Raw genomic sequence first — 18,154 nt, 5'->3', positions numbered from 1 at the left:
TCATAGCGTAATAGTAGTTTACCACAACCATTTATTTTATTTTATGTTAAACAGGATAATATTCTATGTATTTGAATCTTCTTTTGCTTCTCGCTCTCTGACTTTAAGTCCGACTGTAAGAGGAGCTTAGGAAATTCCTGCCAGTGGCAAATCGGTCGGCCTTGCAGCAGGAAAAAAGAAATTTCATGTAATATGACACTGTTTTATTACTATGATAATCAATTGAATCTTCTTGAAGGGAAGTTTGTGTAATATAACAGTTTCTGCTTTATGACATGACAAATAAAACATTCTTGAATCTTAATTAGGCATTATTTCATATTTATGGATTTGGCTTTTGGAGTTCCACCACACCAGCAATTCATCCTCCAAGAATTGAAGTTACATCGCCATAATGCAAGCCCCGTCTTTCAAATAAGGTTGAGAAGTAAGTGAGGAGTGTGGAAACTATTGCCTGTTCATGAAAAGAGATGACCTACTTTATTGTTATTTATTGTCACATATCAATGCACCAAAATTCTTACTCGAATCCAGTCATCGATATAGTTATTGGCCAGGATGGGAGAACAAGGCGAGCCAAAGTAAAACACTATTTGGGAGGTCAAGAAGATTAATCGGTTCCAGAGTGTTTTCACCTCGCTGGGATTTGGAGGGCACTGCTTGAGAATTTGGTGGAGGCTAGTAACCGGATAACAGCTCGAAAGCTTCTGAATCACCACAAGCTGGTAAATAGGACAAGTAGATGATCAACTGAGATGGGCCAAGGAACCCATTTCTGCGCTGTGTAACTCTGTGGTGTTGTGCAAATGAAGAGAGAAGACTGTGGACAGTTCTCAGGAAAACTGGCAAGTGTGTGAAAAGTGTACCTCAGTTCTAAACAGCAAATTTGGATGGGAAGAAGCAGCATGGGGTTTATTATTGATTCAGGAGAGGGCTTTCTCATTTCGCATACTGCTCAGTCATCCTGTTGGCATCTCACTACAACAGACCAGAGGGCTGCATTGTTTTGCAGCGGGGGATTGTTCATGCATTGAAATGCAAATCACTGCAGAAATTGACAATGAATGCTTCGCAATGCACCAGTAATATCGACCTTTCTCTCCACAGATAAACTGGGGCCATCTGGAATATGGATTTCAAGAATGCACAGCATGACACACTAAACCACAACCAAGATAAACAAGTGCTGCTGTACCAGACACCAGCAGGCATCTGGAGTGACTGATTGTTCCAGAGTTCAGAAACATCACAAGGTTTACAAATTGTCCCTCATTCACAAGCATTCCCCAGCTTCATTCTGTCACAGAGAACCATTCACCCATCCAGCCTGGATTACTAACAAATACACACCACCAGATACAAGTGAGATAACTCTCCATTTTGAGTTCCCGTCACCTGTTCACTGGGCAGACAGACTAAGGGAAAAAAAACCAAACAGAAACGCTTGAGGAACTCAGCTGGTCTCTCAGCATCCATAAAACTGGTATGGCATAGTCCACTCTTGTGGGGTAGTATTACACAGTGTCCACCTGCATGGGCCGCTATGACACCACGTTCATTCTCGCAGGGGATTAAAACAAAGGCTCGATTGTAAACAGTGCTGTTTCTAATTCAATCTACAGGATTATTCATCCACTTCAGGCAACGCCTTTCAATGAACCAGCAGTCAGATCATCCCACGCTAATTGTGACTAGGTTCTATGCATGTGGTGTGGCCTCTTTTCATATTGGTGAGACCAGACATAGATTAGGCGATAGGCCTGGTTTTCTGTCCTTGGGGGCAAGCAGGAATGCCCAGTTGCGAACTTGGTCAATTCCACACAGACATAATTTCATCTGCCTCACCTATTGTCAGGGTGAGACCAAACAAACACTTGAGGAACAACATCATGGTTAGCCTAGAATCTTGTGCCTCTACATTTAGCCATCCGTTCCCACTCTGATCCAGTTCCATTTTTTCCATCTGTTTTACCAGTTCCCATTCTATTTTATAACAAATTCCCCCTCCCCTTATGTTCTCTTTCTCTACCTGTCTCTCTACCGCTGCCATCTTAATTACCCAATATCCTTTCACCTCGACTCCTTCCTAGTCCCTCAGACCCTATCTTTTATGCTTACTGTCTCCCCTTTCCCACTTGAGCCTCAACAAGGTGTTCCAACCTAAAATGTTGAGTGAATGCTGCCTGACCAGCTGAGTCCTTCCAGCTTCTTGTTGTTCGCACAATCAGCTGAGCAGGAAACTACCATCCATGCTGGGGGAATAATTCTTCTGGCTATACCCTGCCAGATTCATTCAGTGGGGACGGTAAAGGGAGACAGGTCCACCAAGGGCATTCCCTGTGAACCCCAAGACCCCCTACCACAGATGTACCCAAACCTCAGTTCAGCAACTCTTGAAATACAAGCAAACTGGGATTTTCTACAATATACTGGCCAACGCTATGCAAAAACAATTAATTTCTTGCCAAATTAAAAGAGTAGCCTTCACTCATGGTATGAGGTAGAACATAATGGTAAAAAAGTTTCATATTATCACCTGGAATAGTAGGCCCATAGGGATGTAGAAAACAGACTTATAAAAGTGATCCGGAAATGACCCCGCTAACGTGGTAATCAAGGACAAACTGGGAACATAACAGAAAACATCTTTTTCAAGGCAGTGCACGATCTCAGTGGCCAAATGGCCACCTTCTGTGCCATTTTCATTCCTTTTTATTTAATTTAAAAAAGCCTTGTGAGAAATCAATCGACTTTCTGGCTATGAAACAGTGCACTGAAAAGTAATAAGTAGAAATCCATAAGACGTGCACAGAATAGGCTGACAGTTGGCTTATGCAGTACAGAAAGGATAATCAAAGGATTGTTAATGACATGTCCCAAAGACATGATAGAATGATAAATGGCTTTCTCCATCTCCCCACCCCTCCCCCTGCTGGAGACCCATCTTATGAACCAAAGTCATTTTAAGCTATTTTCTGCTAAGCTTCACTTTCTGGTACCCAGAGGACCATTAGTATTTTGTATATGTTATGCACGGCGCTTGACAACTCCATCAAAATTAGGTCAAGGAAGGAGAAGTGAGAAGGAGACTGCCTGTACCAACTATACCGCATTGACTTCAGCCTGTACCAACTACACCGCATGGGCTTCAGCCTGTACCAACTACACCGTACGGGCTTCAGCCTGTACCAACTACACCGTACGGGCTTCAGCCTGTACCAACTACACCGTACGGGCTTCAGCCTGTACCAACTACACCGTACGGGCTTCAGCCTGTACCAACTACACCGTACGGGCTTCAGCCTGTACCAACTACACCGTACGGGCTTCAGCCTGTACCAACTACACCGTACGGGCTTCAGCCTGTACCAACTACACCGTACGGGCTTCAGATTTATTGTCAGAGTACTTAAATGACAACACATACAGCCCTGAAAATACTTTTTTCCTGCAGGCGTGGAAAAATTATCACTAATTTGTAGTGCAAACATGTAAACAAATAAAGAACCGTAAGAAGATAATGAATGTAAACAAACTGACTGTGCAATAAAGAGAGAATAAAAAAAGAAAATCAATAAAGTGCACAAGCAAATGTCCTTAAATGAGTCCCTGATTGAGTTTGTTGTTAAGGAGTCTGTTGGTGGAGGAGGAGCAGCTGTTCCTGAACCTGATGGTGTGAGTCTTGTGGCACCTACACCTCTTTCCTGATGGGAGCAGCGAGAACTGAGAGTGTGCTGGTTGGTGAGGTTTTTTGATGATTGCTGCTGCTCTTCGATGGCAGGATTCCCTGTAGATGTACTCGAAAGTGGGGAGGCTTTTGTCTGTGATGTCTGGGGCTGTGTCTACTACCTTTTAGAGGCCTTTACATTCGGGGTATTGGTGTCCCCATACCAGGCCAGTCAGTACACTTTTCACCACACCTCGGTAGAAATTTGCCAGGGTTTCTGGTGTCATACCAAACCTCTGCAAACTCATGAGGAAGTAAAGGCACTGACATGCTTTCTTCATGATGTCATCGGTGTGTTGGGTCTGGAAAATATCCTCTGAGATAATGACTCCTAAGAGCTTAAATTTGCTCACCCTCTCCACCTCTGATCCCCCAATGATCACAGGATCATAAACCTCTGGCTTACCTTTCCTGAAGTCAACAATCAGCTCCTTAGTTTTGGTGACATTGAGTGCAAGGTTGTTGTCGGTGCACCATTAAACCAAGTTTTCAATCTCCATCCTGTATGTTGACTCATCCCCTTCAACCCACTATCGTGGTATCGTTGGCAAATTTGTAGATGATGTTACTGTCGTACCGAGCCACACAGTCATAGGTGTAAGTGAGTAGAGCAGGGGAATAAGAACACAGCCATGTGGTGCTCCGGTACGGATGGAGATTGTGGAGGAGAAGTTCTTCCCATTCTTCACTGATGGTGGTCTGGAGGTGAGGAAATCCATGATCCAATTACACAGTGGGGTGGTAACTCTCAGGTCTTGGAGTTTGCTGATTGGTTTTGAGGGGTTGATGGGGTTAAATGCCAAACTGTAGTCGATAAAGTGCATCCTGATGTCCAGGAGTTCCAGGGTTTGTGTAGAGCGAGTGAGATGGAATCCACCATAGACCTGTTGCCATGATAGGGGAACTGGAATGGATCCATGTCACCACTCAGACAGGAGCTGATACGCTTCATTGCCAGCCTTTCAAAACATTTCATCACTGTTGATGTAAGAGCTACTGGTCAATAGCCGTTAAATTCAGGTTACTGCACTTTTTATGATCGATGCCTATTTGAAACAGGTGAGTACCGCTCCCTGCTGGAGTGAGATATTAAAGATATCTGTGAATACATTGGTAAGTTGGGCAGCACAGATTTTTAATACTTGGTCAGCAACTCCATCCAGACTGGATGCTTTCCTCGGATTCACTCTCCTTAAGGCAACCTGCAATGTGCATCGAAAGAACAAAAGGTTTGTTGATCCAAACCAAGGCTTTTATTAACTAAAAGACTGGAGCATATCACAAGTAGGTCGACCAGTCCAGAATGACCTGGCCTGGCTTGGAGCAATCCTTTAAGACCTGCCAGTAGGTGGCAAGGCTTTTATTAACTAAAAGACTGGAGCATATCACAAGTAGGTCGACCTGTCCAGAATGACCTGGTCTGGCTTGGAGCAATCCTTTAAAACCTGCCAGTAGGTGGCAAGGCTTTTATTAACTAAAAGACTGGAGCATATCACAAGTAGGTCGACCTGTCCAGAATGACCTGGTCTGGCTTGGAGCAATCCTTTAAAACCTGCCAGTAGGTGGCAAGGCTTTTATTAACTAAAAGACTGGAGCATATCACAAGTAGGTCGACCAGTCCAGAATGACCTGGTCTGGCTTGGAGCAATCCTTTAAGACCTGCCAGTAGGTGGCAAGGCTTTTATTAACTAAAAGACTGGAGCATATCACAAGTAGGTCGACAGGTCCAGAATGACCTGGTCTGGCTAGGAGCAATCCTTTAAGACCTGCCAGTAGGTAGCAAGGCTTTTATTAACTAAAAGACTGGAGCATATCACAAGTAGGTCGACCTGTCCAGAATGACCTGGTCTGGCTTGGAGCAATCCTTTAAGACCTTCCAGTAGGTGGCAAGGCTTTTATTAACTAAAAGACTGGAACATATCACAAGTAGGTCAACCAGTCCAGAATGACCTGGTCTGGCTAGGAGCAATCCTTTAAGACCTGCCAGTAGGTGGCAAGTCTTTTATTAACTAAAAGACTGGAGCACATCACGAGTAGGTCGACCTGTCCAGAATGACCTGGTCTGGCTTGGAACAATCCTTTAAGACCTGCCAGTAGGTAGCAAGGCTTTTATTAACTAAAAGACTGGAGCATATCACAAGTAGGTCGACCTGTCCAGAATGACCTGGTCTGGCTAGGAGCAATCCTTTAAGACCTGCCAGTAGGTAGCAAGGCTTTTATTAACTAAAAGACTGGAGCATATCACAAGTAGGCCGACCAGTCCAGAATGACCTGGTCTGGCTAGGAGCAATACTTTAAGACCTGCCAGTAGGTGTGGCTGCACTCTCAACCAATCACAGTCATCCTACACTACCATCTGTACATATGTACATATACACATTGGTGATAGAATCTGTATTATCACACAGCCCACATGTCATCGTCAGATTCAGACTTAAATGCCAGCAATCTTGCTCTTGGCAGGTTTCAGATTTCATTGGTCATCCAGGCCTTCTGGCTGTGGAAAATCCTGAACTATTTGGTGGGGATACACTCATCCACAGCTGTTTTGATAAACATAGAAAAAACAGGTGCAGAAGGCCATTTGGCCCTTCAAGCCTACACTGCCATTCAATATAATCATGGCTGATCAGTATCCGGTTCCTGCCTTCTCCCCATACCCCTTAACCGCAAGGGCCAAATCTAACCTGCTCTTAAATATTGACAAGGAACCGGCTTCAACTACTTCCTGCGGCAAAGAATTCCACAGATCCACCACCTTCTGAGAGAAGAAAGTTTTCCTCATCTCAGCCCTAAAAAACTTACCCCCCCCGCCCCTTATCCTTACTCCGTGATCCCTGATTCTGGTTTAACCCCAGCATTGGGAACAACCTACCTGCGTCTAATCTGACTAAACCCTTAAGAATTTTATATGTTTCTATAAGATCCCCCCTCAATCTTCTAAATTCCAGAGAATACAAGCCTAGTCTATCCAATCTTTCTTCATATGCAAGTTGTTCCATCCCTGGTATCAGTCTAGTGAATCTTCTCTGCACCCCCTCCATGGCGAGGATGTCCTTCCTCAGATAAGGAGACCGAAACTGCACGTACTGGCTTCATCCCCCCTTATCTCCACCCCATCATCCCCCCGGTCTTCACTCCCATCCCCCTCCCTTCTCTGCCACCTCTCCCCACTCTCCCTGCCATCACCTGGCCCTTGCATCTGCCACCCGAGGCCCAGTCACAGAGAGTGACCTGGCCCCACCTCGTGGGATAGACACAGCATCAAAGTCTCTGCCTTATGGATTAAGAGCACATCAGAAAGCAAGGAGACAGTAAAAGCTCAGACAATCGGCAGGATCGAACACAATCCAGTATAATGACCATGTAGCACAACTTAGAGTTTATTGTCTTGTGTACAGAGATAAAGTGAAGATCTTAGTTTTAAGTGCTATCCAGCAAATGCAACTAAGACATTTTTTGACACTATATTAGATTTAAAAGCTGGTGTTTTGAAAAGAATTTCTATATTGCCTTAAATAATTATATAATGAATAATTTTCTTATGATTAAGATTTACGATTATTGTTTGTTAAATATATGATGTAATACTTCTCTCTGTCAAATTAATAATATATTAAAAGGAAAGGATTTAAAAGTTCACAGAAAACACGATAAAATCAAAGTAACAACTGGCGTGGACTTGAAAGGCCAAGATGGCCTGTTTCCATGCCATAAACTGTTATATGGTTATCAAATCTCTTGGTGCCTGCCACATTGACCACCGCCAGTGAGCTGATCTCGCCTCCAACCATGCATCTTGGCGCCTCACAGTTCGGTGGGCAGCAACCTCCTTTGAAGAAGACCGCAGAGCCCACCTCACTGACAAAAGACAAAGGAGGAAAAACCCAACACCCAACCCCAATCAACTTGCAACCGCTGCAACCGTGTCTGCGGGTGGACATTACCCCTCCATAAATCTTTGTCCGCGAAGCCAAGCCAAAGAAGAAAGAATCAAATCGTGGCAATGGTCAGTGGATTTCTAGCATTTTCACATAATAGGCAAATTGATATGACAAAAACATTGTAGAATATTGATAATTTAAATGATATATTTATGCAAAAATGTGATTATATTTTGCGGGTTATATGTATATGCTCTATGCACAATCGTCCGGTCAAATACTGTTTTCATTGGTTGTATATGTAAAGTCAAATAATAATGAACTTGAAATCTAAATCCCAAAACTCATATCGACAAGGTTATCGCCCTCCTTCCTCTGCTGTCTCTACTCTCTCCACACTAATTAACATCACCAAGATCCAGACTGACACTACACAATGGTTCTCAGCCTTTTTCTTTTCACTCACATGCCACTAAGTATTCCCTATGCCATAGGTGCTCTGTGATTAGTAAGGGGTTGCTTAAGGTGGCATATGGGTGGAAAGAAAAAGGTTGAAAACCACTGTTCTAATCGTACCTCATTGACTCATTATGTGCACGGTTTCATAACTCCAAAGGAACTGGGCCAATGACAATTTTTCTCAAGCAAAATATTTCACTAACAATTGGGTCTAGAGCAGTGATTCTCAACCTTCCCCTCCCACTCACATCCCACCTTAAGCAATCCCTTACTAATCACAGAGCACCCTATGGCATGGGGAATACTTAAAGTGGCGTGTGAGTAGAAAGAAAAAGGCTGAGAACCACTGCTCTACAACTTTCCAGAACGTCGTAACACATTACCAAGCACATGGTGGAATGGTCAGCCTCAGCTGGGAGGAGCTTGAACTTGTACTCAATACTGGGTGCTCAACGGGACAGGGAAAATCTGCAGAATCTTTGGACCTTTCATGGGAAATGAATACTGTATAGATAACTGTTCACCAACTACTGATTGTTTATAGGGCAAACAAAGGAAACACTTTGTCATGTATGTTTGTGCACAATCTTGAATCTTGATTACTGGGACTAAATGATTTCTTTCATGTTTGAACAGCCTGTGGCAAGTGGCAAGACTTACACATGCTCATTTATACCCAAAGAAAACTCCAGGAGGCAACGAGCTCTGATCCCCAATATAACAAACAGATGGATAAAAGCAGGGAGGTGTTTAAACTGAGAACTGATTTCAAAATAGAGCCCAATTAACAATGATTTTTCTCGTGATTATTATGCAACTTCACCCCCCCCCCCCCCCCACTTTATCCCAGCAGTATGGCTCCCCTGTGCTTTCACTCCAATGGCTGTTCTCTATTCCCTACAGAATTTCAGACAATGAAACAGACATGCCCTGAAACCAGAGTAAAAGGGAGGAAAAAAAAACATATATCTGACTCTTTGCTTGATCAAAGTCCCTTAGAAAAATCTAATGGTCTAAATAATCCACCGATCGATGTGTGATATGGTTACTCCGTGATATTTGAAGGGTGACTGTTGCAGATTTTCAGTCAGCCTCAAGTTTCTCCTTCCCATCCCTGCTGCATTGCATCGGCATTACATTTTTTCCATTTCTCCACACCTGCTTGCTTGCTGCCTCCGAGCGAGATTTCCAATTTGGAGCCAATTTGTTCCGCGAGCTCTCGTCTGCTGCAAACTGGATTGAGACACCTCGGACTAATAGGCTTCATGCCTTTGTACCCAGGCGGATTTGAAGTAGATGGTTTGGCCTTTATCAAACTTAATGCATCGTCCACTCCACTCCCCCATGGGCAATTGATGGTGGGATTAGAAAAGTGCTGATGGGAGAAGAACAGCAAATATGAAGGAAGTTGAAGTATTCACCACTGTTCACCATCCTAGCAATGAGCTGAAAATGAAATATGGTGGAGCTTAAGCAGAGTTCTTGTGGTTCATCCATGTCATCTGATTAGTGTGCGAGCTCACTTGACAATATGTAGTGGAAAGTTCATTGCCCCCTCATGATTTCTGTCCGATTGGCTCATGTAGTTCTCTGTACAAAAGGTCATGCCTTCAAAATTTAATCCAGTCTCCGGGGACAAGTGCACGTAAACTATTCATCGATGGTGAAAGACTGAAGGAGTCCCACGTTGTCGGGAGTAACATCTTTTAGGTACTACATTAAACCTACATCTGGCCCTCCAGATCAATGTTAAAAAGAAACACACACAGCATTAGTTTGAAGATGAGATGGGGTTTTATCCAGGTAAAACATGAAAGTCTGCAGACACCTTGGCTGAAGTAAAGGCACAACGCTGGAGCAACTCAGCGAGACAAACAATATACTTTATACAGCAAAGATAAAGATGCCACACTGGATCGGCTTTTAGGGAACGAGACAGGACAGGTGACAGTAGTATGTATAGGGCAACATTTTGGGTCCAGTGGTCATAATGCAATTAGTTTCATTTTAATTGTGGAGGAGGAGAGGTCTGGGCCTCAGGTTGAGATTCTCAATTGGAGAAAGGCCAATTTAGGAAACGAGAAAGGATCTAGATTGCGTGAATTGTGAATAAATTGTTTTCGGGCAAGAACGCGTGAGGTAAGTGGAGGACCTTCTAAGGTGAAATTTTGAGAGTACAGTGTTTGTATGTTCCTGTCAGGATCAAAGGCAAGGTTTGAAGGCACAGGGAACCTTGGCTTTCAAGGCATATTGTGGATCTGGTTCAGAAGAAGAGAGAGGTGTATAACAGGATTAGGCAACATGGAGCAAATGAGGTTCTTGAGGAGTATTTAAAAAATGCAAGAAAAACCTCAAGAAAGAGATCAGGAAGGCTAAAAGAAGACACGAGGTTGCTATGGCAAACAATGTGAAAGAAAATCCTAAGGTTTTCTACAGGTAGATTAAGAGCAAAAGGATAATAAGGAACAAAATTGGTCCCCTTGAAGATCAGAGTGGTCGGCTTTGTATGGAGCCAAAAAAGATGGGAGAGATCTTAAATTTTTTTTCCCATCAATATTCACTCAGGAAATGGGCAGAGTCGTGAGAAGTAAGGAAAACAAGCAGTGATGTCACGGAATCTATACAGATTAAAGAGGAGGAAGCAAATAAGGGTGGATAAATCCCCAGGGCCTGACAAGATATTCTCTTGAACATTGAGGGAGGCTAGTGTAGAAATTGCAGGGGCTCTGGCAGAAATATTTAAAATGTCCTTAGCCATGGGTGTGGTGCCAAGAGGATTGGAGGGTAGCTCACGTTATTCTGTTGTTTAAAAAAGGATCCAAAGGTAACCCTGAAAATTATAGGCTGGTGAGCTTGACATCAGTGGTAGGTAAGTTATTGGAAGGTGTTCTAAGAGATTGGATATACTATTATTTGGATAGCCATGGACTGATTATGGATAGTCAACATGGCTTTGTGTGTGGTAGGTCAAATTTAACCAAACTTTTAAAAATTTTCAAGCAGGTTACCAGGAAAGTTGACAAAGGAAAGGTTGCGGATATTGTCTGCATGGATAAGGACCATTTTTCTCAAGCAAAACATTTCACTAACTAGAGCAGTGGTTCTCATCCTTCCCTTCCCACTCACAACCCACCTTAAACAATCCCTTACATCACAGAGCACGGATTGCATAGGGATTACTTAAAGTGGTATGTGAGTGGAAAGAAAAAGATCAAGATCCACTGGACTGGGCAGAATAATAGTTTGGCACCAACTAGATGGGTCACAGGGCCTGTTTTGGTGCTGGAGTCTAAAAGGGCTTTGAACGATTTTTTTTAAAGAAGACAACAATAGAACCCCTTTTTCTACTGCTTTAGCAAAGAAATTGCCTCTGCACAAGAACAGACAGGAAGTGGTCATTTTTCAAGCCCATGGGTCCAAGCCACATGGATTACAATTTACAAAAGAGAGAGTCCCTCTTTCAGAATCAGCGAGCATCATCAGGGCATCTGCGATGTCATCATTGCTCCACAAGGGTAGATTCTGCAGTGACAATTTGTCCAACCTTCTCAACGTCCTGTGACAGGTGAATCTGACAAACGCCCTTTAAGTACGTCTGAGCAAAACCTATTCCCCAAGTGTCCAAAAGAGAGAGAGAGAGAGAGAGAGAGAGAGAGAGATAGCAATGGAATTGTTGAATGGCGGTCTTAAAAAGATGGAAATGCATTCACATCAACCCTCTGTATCGGAAAGAGGATTTCGGCAGACAGATGGAAAGTCGTAAAAATGTAGTCTCAGGAGCAGAATGCAAACTTACATCCTGAAAGTTGAAACAACTGAACAAATAATTAAGGCTGCAGGCAAGGGCAAATGAATCAGCAGTTCTTCCTCATCAAATCAAAACTACAATCACTTCTGACCATTGGGAGACTTTCATCAGTGCTGTGGTTTTACTGTTTCACAAATTACCATGCCCAAAGGAAATCTTTGCTCCCTGTTATTTTCTTTTTGTTTCCTTGTAAAAGAACCTGCCAAATATTTATTTTTCCCTCAACACCACTTACTTCGCTTACAAAACCAAATCTATTCAATTCTCGAATCTTGTCGATTCCCTTCACAATCCTCTAACGTTCTGCCTTTTCGTCACTCGGCTTCAGCTTCCCATTTCTTGACAACGTTCTCCATACAATTGTGCAATCCTTGGAAAGTCGTTGACCTCCAGAACTTCCTTCTCATGTGCACGCCAAGCTCTGAATATTTCATTCTTAGAAGGTCGCAGAAGTAATCGAGCCTCAGTCCGGTCCAATGAACAAGTAGCTTTTTTTTGCCAGGAACGCAGACATTTGGAATTGGAGACCAACATCCTGCTCCGTGTCCTTTCCCAACAATAATAGTAGAATGGGGGGTGAAAAAACCAATACGTTGATATTAGCAGCCAACAATTGACAGATATAATTTACGTTACATCTTGAACAGTTACGAACGTCAGTCTTCAATTGTTATGTGGCTTGAATTAAAATGCCCAAGGTTAAATTCAAATGAGGTCACCCATAGACAGCTACAGACTCTGAATTGGACACAAGTAGGAAGCTTGAATTAATTTTCTTGTGGGATAATCAACACTTACTCAAGCATAACAGTGACCATGGTGGTGGACCAGTGAGGGGTTTTGTGGCTGAAGAGCACACAGGTGGCAGTGGGCTATTGTTGACTCTAGGCAAGGACCCCACGCAGGCTGCGGGCATTGGGCAACTGCGGTCAATGGACTTGCACCTGGCTGCTGACTGCTGGAGACTGACTGAAGGGGTACCAGGTACAAGAACCAGGATGCGAGAGGGTGCCGAAGGCCTCCTGACTGTGCCAGAGCTTTGAATCTGCAGCTCAGGTTTGCAATGGTTTGTGGATGCAGAGGCTGTGGGAGTGCTGGAGACAAATCTAAATACACTCAGAGGGCACCTTCAAATTGCAGCACCCAGGGAGCGCTCCTGGGATCCGGGTGAGATTACTGGGTCTTGCGGGCAGAATGTGCCTTTCAAATAGCAGCAAAACCTAGTGTTTTAAGGGGGATCTCGCCCCTGCGATGACGTGGTGAGTGACGCATTATGCCGTCACAGGCAGCCCCATAGGAATCCCTTTCTATTTAAAGTAAATTTCTCCTAAACACCACCACACCCCCCCCATCAGTTCCCCTCCACCACTCCGCTCCCAGCAATCATTCGCCCTCTCCCGGAATAGTGACATGCTTCTGCCACGAACGGGGGGAGGTGCAGCCGCAACGTGCTTCTGCCATGAACAGAGGTGGGGGAGCTGCCACGATCCGGGGGGGGGGGGTCATCGCAACGTGTCCCTACCACGAATGGAGGGGTGCCACGATGGGGGGTATTGCGACATGTCCTTACCACAAATGAGGGGAGGGGGTGCCACAAACAGGGGGTGGGGCTCTGCGTGATGTGCCACTCAGATTCACAGCAACAGCTCAATGCAGAAGTGCAGGAGCAATGGATGTCTTCCTTATCCATAATCCCCCGTGCCACTTGAACAGCTCTGCCAGCGCCGGAGAAGTTCCAGTGGTGTGGGGGATTATGGGCAAGGAAAATGGCTATTGCTCCCACATTGAGCCATTGCCACGAACTGGAGCGGTACGTCACAGCAGCAATCCCCCCTTCCCGGTTCGCAGCAGCGGAACATCGCGGCACCCCCACAGATCATGGCAGCGGAACGTCACAGCAGCACCCCCTCCCCCATTCACGGCAGCAGCACGTTGAGGTAGCACCGTTACAGTATCCTGCATTGAGCCAGCCAGGGGTTTCCCTGTGATGCACGCGCAAGCCCTGGCGTCACCAGAGTAACCAGGTAAGCTACTTCTCCTTTAAAATCGGTTAAGTTTTACTGGGTTTCCTGACCACCTCTGAGGTAGGTCTGGGACCCGGTTAGGCCCTTTCAAAGAGCCATGTGCCTGGGTTGTCATTCGAGCAAATTGCCCGGTTAACCTCATTTTGCATGGCAATTTGAGAGGGCCTAGCAACTCTGGGGGGCTCTCTTTTGCTTCTCTTTCTATGACTGTAAGGAGCACGGGGAAAATTCTGCTGATGGTTAATCTTCATCTGTCTTACAGTAGATTAAAGAAAATTTCATACAATAATACATTTTCTGTCATATTACATGACAATAAAAGAATTTTGAAAATCTTAAATCTTGAAAGGTAAAACAAATTATCTGACCATTATTATATTGCTGTTTGTGGAATCTTGTGAACATAGTTCCTATTACAGTTTTAAAAAACTTTTTGTTGCACGCAAGATGGTTTCGTATTATTCAAAGCTCTGAATGGCACTACATGAATGCAGAACAGAGTCCAATCGCTTGTCCATTTTGGGAAGAACTTACAACACCAGATAATACAGAGCAAGAATTCAGGACCAAAAATATTCCCGAGCACCCAATTCATACAATTCCAGACCTCTGTGCTCAGAAGGATCAGCCAATAGCCCCATCACCCCTTTCTCCAGTGGGGAACTGGATCAATCTCACTCAAGTTTATACTGATGTTATAAAAAGCTCAGAGGCTGATCCTGGTTTTAAAAAAACCCAACCATAAACCAAAGACAATGGAAACCCACTGGAAAATCTAGCACGCCAGACGCAATTAACACAGCAAATTTCAGCCTTCCAACGTGAGAAGTCCTCTTATCCATGGTCAAATTCAATCACTTTTATACTTGGGATATGGGTTGTGGTTGAAGACTGCATTGCATAGATAATTTGGAAGTAGCAGCAAATTCGGAAACTATTGATGACAAGTTAACACTCTATGACGAGATGGTGATACTCCATCACCTGCCATAGGTATGGATGCAGGAAGAGCAGGCACAACTTCCAGCGCTCCTCCGCAGGGTTCTACTCCCCCCTTGTTTCATCCAACAGCCCCATGCAGGTTGAAATGGCCTGCAGAACAGGGCAGTAGTGCTTTTATTTACATTGAAGTACCCATGGAGGTGCCCAAGGTGACAGCACCCATAGTTGGTAGTCCAGAGCACAACGGTTGCAAGTTCTAGGAGTGCAGCAGACCAGCACAGACACCACCCTGCTGAGAAGGAGAAGCCTAGAAGGAGCAACAGGCCACAGCAGTGGACCAGCGAGCAGGCCGAAGGTTCACACCAGGTTGCAGGCTGCTGGAGACCAGCTCATTGGAACCAGGTATCAGGAATGGGATGTCAAGCAGGGCTCCCGAAGGGCTTAGGGTGCTGACAACCTAACTGCATCTGGCATTTGGAACCAGGGCCAAGGAGGGTGACACGGATGCCTGGAGCTTCAGTTCACCACTGGAACCGACAGGAGGCCACGCGGCTGTAGAGCATATTGAGTGGCAGGAGCCATTGGAGGAAGCGGCGGGATCAACGGGCACTCCGTCTCCGACAGGAAACTCTTTCCTTTCTTGGGAGGAATGCTGGACTAGTGGCACTTCTGTGTGCCTTTAAAGGCAAACAAAAGAAAACAAATGTTGTGTATTTATGTACACAAAAATTAAAGGGAACCTTATTTTACAGTACTTCTGGGGTTGAAACAGGGATCAAGCTTCTCCACTCTCAGTATTAATCGTGCACATGCCAGCTGCATTCCACTCCAGTTTTATTTTGCCTGAAGACCTAATGTTGATGAGAAAAATAGCAAGTTCAGTAAATAATTATCAACTGCCACAACTTTTCAATGGGAATCCAACCCCAGTTTCATCAGCTTAGTATGGCACCAAAATCTTTCACCACACATTGCTCCCAATAATCCTAAGGCAAAAACTTTACGAGAAAATAACTCCATGTGAGATTCCAGCCAGCTTGGATTATTTAGAAGGTAACATTTTAAAATACTGCCTTAAAAATCTTATACAGTTAAGTAGCTTCAAGGACATCAGAATACAAGAGCACAGGAAACAGCAGAAGTTGCCAGTCAGCCCCTCTAGGATAATATCCCAATTATTAGCTGATCGATCATTGACCTCAACACCACTTTCCCACATCCCCTTGTCTGTCACTCTCCTCGTTCAATGAATTCAACTACCCCATTGCCATGCGTGATGCCCTGTCTTCAGACGTGACTCATGACCCTCTGGCAGGAGAATCCTCCTCATTTCCATATTAAATGGGTGAAACTGGCCCCTAAACTCTAAGCACTCCACAAGGAGAAACAAAACCCCAACATCCAGCATGCTAATCCAAGTCAGAATCTGGCATGTTTCAATAAACTTACCTCTCATTCTTCTAATCTTTCATAAATATTCACCCATCTATTCTTTACGCATCTGAACTCCCATCCCAGGCACATTCTCTGCACCAACTCCAATGCTCTCCATAAAATGGGAGACTAAACCCTTACCCAGCACCTCCAGTGTCCTACAAAATTGCATCAAAAATTCCCAACTTTTTTTTTATAAACACCACACCTTTGCAAATAAAGAGCATTCTATTTACTTTCCCAATTCTTTGCTGCATTCTACTTGCTGACGTGTTAAACACAAACTGCTGGAAGAACTGAGCATCCATGATAGTAAACATTGACTTCTTTTTCCCCCCACTGACAGTGCTTGACCTGCTGGGCTCCTCCACCAGATAGTTTCATGCTCCAAATTCCAGCATCAGCTGTCTCCTATGTGCCTTCTGCTAACTTGTGCTTTGTGTACCTGACAATCCACATAAATAAGTTTGCTTCATTCTTCATTCCAAAATGTATTCACAGCTTCTCATTTCGTTGACTTCCATGTGTCCACTCACTTATCCAAGATGATCTTGCTCCAAACTCTTTCTGTCCTCCTCCAACTTGATAACCCATTTTTTTTTTAAACCATCAGTGAATTTGAGTACAATGCATCTTGGTTTCTTAGTGCCAAGTGAGTAGCATATTTTGCAAACTGTTATCACCCAGGCACTAATCCCTGTAGTGCCTCACTAGTTACTGATCGAAAGCCAATTATTCACCCCCCAACCCTCTGCTTTCAGTTTGTTGGTCATTCCTCTATCCACGCCCACGTGGGGGCAACAATATTGACAGGTGGGATTTAGCCGCTGGTGCCCAAAACTCTGGAGCCAGAGGATAAAAGGATTGATCAATTTAAGATCGCAACATTAGTTGGAGGAAAGTGCTCAAAGCTCACTTTCTCTTTTTCCGCTGAGCTATACATCAAGCCATTCCAAATCAAACACTGGCTGAGAGCAGTTATTGTCAATTAGCTGCCATAACCGTACTGATCCTCTTCAAATCTTCTCCTGTTGCGCATCTTGCTTGACACCTTCCACACTGACCCTTCACACAGAGACACCCCAAGGCTGCATACATAGTCCCTGCTTGATTCCCTGTACACTTATGATTGTGTAGCCAGGTTTGCCTCCAACGCAATCTAAAACATTGTTCATGACACCACTGTTGTTGGAGATTATGAGTCAGATTACAGGATGAGATTTATTGTCAGAGAACATACATGACATCACATATAACCCAGAGATCCTTTTTTTCTACGGGTGAGGCAGAATTTCCACTTATTGGTAGTGCAAAGCAAAAACCTGCACACAGAATATAATTGTAAACAGATAAAGAACTGTAAACAGATAATGAATGTAAACAAACTGACTGTGCAATACAGAAAGGATTTTTTTTTAAATCAATAAAATGCACAAGAGTTCCTAAATGAGTCTCTGATTGAGTTTGTCATTGAGGAGTCTGATAATGGAGGGGTAGCAGCTGTTCCTGAACCTGGTGGTGTGAGTCTTGTGACACCTAGACCTCTTTCCTGATGGCAGCAGTGAGAACAGAGTGTGTGCTGGGTGATGTAGATCCTTGATGATTGCTGCTGCTCTCGGACTGCAACGTTCCCTGAAGAGGTTTTCAAAGGTGGAGATGTCCTGGGAACATCACAGATGTGAGAACCTGGTTGGAGGATGGCAAAACAACAATCTTGCTCTGAATAGTCTCCAAAATCAAAGCTGATTGTCATTTTTATGAAGGAGAGACTGAGGGACTGTGAACTTGTCTGCATTGATGGGGCAGAGGTGGACCGAGCAATAACATTCATATTCCTGGGAGTCCATGTATCAGAAGAGCTTACAAGATTCAGGAT

General features: G+C 44.2%; 1 long non-coding RNA gene across 1 annotated transcript; it reads left to right on the top strand.

The window, feature by feature from the left end:
- The first annotated feature begins 337 nt into the window (after positions 1-337).
- On the top strand, positions 338-1,199 carry LOC138739777 (uncharacterized). Its single transcript, XR_011342413.1, has 2 exons — positions 338-427; positions 1,108-1,199. It is a non-coding gene; the product is annotated as an uncharacterized lncRNA (long non-coding RNA).
- Positions 1,200-18,154: the final 16,955 nt, after the last annotated feature.

The sequence above is a fragment of the Narcine bancroftii genome, chromosome 7 (assembly GCF_036971445.1).
Source record: "Narcine bancroftii isolate sNarBan1 chromosome 7, sNarBan1.hap1, whole genome shotgun sequence".
NCBI lineage: Eukaryota > Metazoa > Chordata > Chondrichthyes > Torpediniformes > Narcinidae > Narcine > Narcine bancroftii.
The sequence above is the reverse complement of the archived record's forward strand: the minus strand, read 5'-3'. Positions and strand labels throughout refer to the sequence as shown.